This window comes from Anoplophora glabripennis, unplaced genomic scaffold (genome assembly GCF_000390285.2).
Source record: "Anoplophora glabripennis isolate ALB-LARVAE unplaced genomic scaffold, Agla_2.0 scaffold302, whole genome shotgun sequence".
Taxonomy (NCBI): domain Eukaryota; kingdom Metazoa; phylum Arthropoda; class Insecta; order Coleoptera; family Cerambycidae; genus Anoplophora; species Anoplophora glabripennis.
Window position 1 is genome coordinate 172397 of NW_019416386.1, and position 2799 is coordinate 175195.

Genomic DNA, 2799 nt, shown 5'->3' on the forward strand with positions numbered 1-2799 from the left:
CTTTCCGCAGCTCCTTTAATTGTTTGTTATTGTTATCACGATTATTCTTTAAAATAAAGTTATATAGTCATTAACGTTATTGAAACTGACAGCTGCTATACAGCTCGTTGAGAAATGAGGTTAAGTTGGTCGCTATAAGCTACTCCCTACGTCCAATGTGTCAGAGCCAACTTCGACCACGTTTTTATTTGAACGCTCGTTATTATGAGCCTGGGCTTATATGTCCGGAAATTACGGCCGTTTAAAAATGGCGGTCAAATCAATGTTTCAGTTACTTGTTGCAGTATTTTTCATTATTATTAATATTAATTAATCGTCAGCAGGGATCTTTTTTATATCTACTGAGACCTACTACCTGATTGTAATAAAGAATTATAATAAATTGAACTTATTTCATATTACGTCTTACATTTTCATTATTTAGACAGGGCATCCAATTAGATTACTCGTTGAAATACAAACAAATTTTTTTTTATTTTTTTAACTCAAAAACTACTTATTTCATGATAAAGATGAAAGAGATGAAAAAGTTTCTAAATTAATCTGCCTCTCCAAAAGATGTATTGCAACAATTGAAATTCTAACGAGCCAAGTGTTTTCATGAAAAATATACGGGGTGTTATTGATTTCACCCGTTCCAAATAAGATTATTTTAACGAAAAAATACTGGTTAGATGGGCCTCGATCAGTATAACATCTGTACCAACACTCAGGATTTTATCTGTTTTCAAATTTGAGAAAAATATTTAAAACTTGATTTAACCATAGGAACTTTTTTTCTTATTTTTCGATTCCCAATTCGTATTTAAAAGTTTTGCATATAATCCTGAAACACGCTGTATACATTTAGCGAACCGATAATAACACAGGTCAACAAGGAAAAAATTCCAAATTGCATTTGGCGCGCTGAATCCGAATCTGGCCTCAGAATTGATCCAGCACCCTAAGTGTCCGAGATATTCTAACCTAAAAGTGCAAAAAACACGTATTTTTGCTATTTTCAAGGTTATGTAACTTGGCGAACAAAATTTTTTTTCTCAAAACTGAAAATATCATTGGAAACTACTATCTTTCCCATGCATTTTTTTATTTGTAAAAAGCTTTATTTTTCGCGGAGATATCGTCGATTAAANAAGTTATGTCGTTTTTAACACATTCAATCTACTGCAGCTAGCGCCCTCTATGAACTTTAACCAAAATGTGAACAGATTTCAATTCCTCTACTCAACGAACTCCAATCCCCAAAATTTTGTGAGGATATTTGCATTCGTTGAGGAATAAATAAAAAAAAACTGAAATAATATTTTACATTTAACACCCTGTATCTCTTTAACTATCAACTTTTGGACTAAGGTAAGTTCGGCTAAATCGTAATATTTTTACTTGGAGAATCTACCTTTTGACCCATTACCTCGGGACCACCCTGTATAGCTCCAGTGTATCAATCTCGATCTTAATTTCCTTCATATACAGAGTGGTCGGAAAATACGTGTACAACGGAAGACTAGTGATTCCCTGGTACAAAATAAGTCAGTTTGACCAGTTTACTCGCATACAAAAGTCTGCGACTACTGAAATATAGCGTTTTCACTATGGCACCAAGATACAATATTTTTTCATATCTATAACCTTAAAACGGTTTAAGCCACAGTTTAGGAATTTTTGAGTATACTAGATAAATCTGAGTTAAATCTACTGAAATACAAGGTATTCGAAAATTCCGTTGCTACATTTGAAGGATTCTACATAGTAGGTACGTTTATATAGTAAACTTATATAATTTTTAAAATTCTTCTATCTGTGGTTGTTTGTTTTGTTGGTCTATTTTATTTTATATCTTTATTTTCTTACATAGATACAAAAAAAGATCTAAAGCAGCTTGTATTTCTGTAATTTAAGGCAGATAACCTTATTGTTCCTGCAATGTTGGTTGCCTAATTTCGGCTGTCTTGTGACATGTAAACATTTGCGAAGACTCGGTATTATTATACCGCTATTATGTATACATTCTGCTGCTATTATTTTTTTGTATTCTATTTCTATTTTTTCAATTTTCAGGGAACAGTAAAATTAATCTCTGGGGAAAAACTGTGATTCAACTTTAGGTTATTTTACATAGTGTATCAAATTTGTTTATCTTTCTTTGATCTGGTCCTATATTATCTGTTTTTTTATCTGTTTAGTAATTAAGTTTTCTTAAAAATACATATGCTAAAAATAATTTCACTTTATATCTAAACTTCAAGTTCAAGCCTCGTGAAATATTTTTTATTCGTCTAAAATTGTAGTATTTTGTTCTAGTCTTTCGGCATAAGAAAAAATTTCGGAAAAAATTTAATTATTATAGGTTATCTAGGTAATATAATTTAGGTAATTTAGGCTAATCTAAAAAAAAATAATCGAAAGTTATTTATTATATTTATATATTACCACATTACATGCTAAACCGGTATCTTGCAAAAAAGACGACGGTATGGCAATGAAAGTATTATTAAAAAATAGGTATATGTAGTAAAAATAAAATTATCTATAACTAGATCCGAGATTAAATCATAAATCGTAATATACTCTGTATATATCTCTCTGTTTGTAAATGAGAGCCAAATGTTTTAGGGGAAGGTTTCGAAGTTATTTTGCGAAAAAAGTTCATATAAACTTAGGTCGATATATGTATACAGTGTTTAAATTTTAATTATTTATTTTTATTAATTATTTTAAAAAGTTTTAAAGATATTGATAGAAAATTTGATAAACGCTTTGGAGGAATAAATGTGCGTTTTTTGGGGTGATGCGAATATT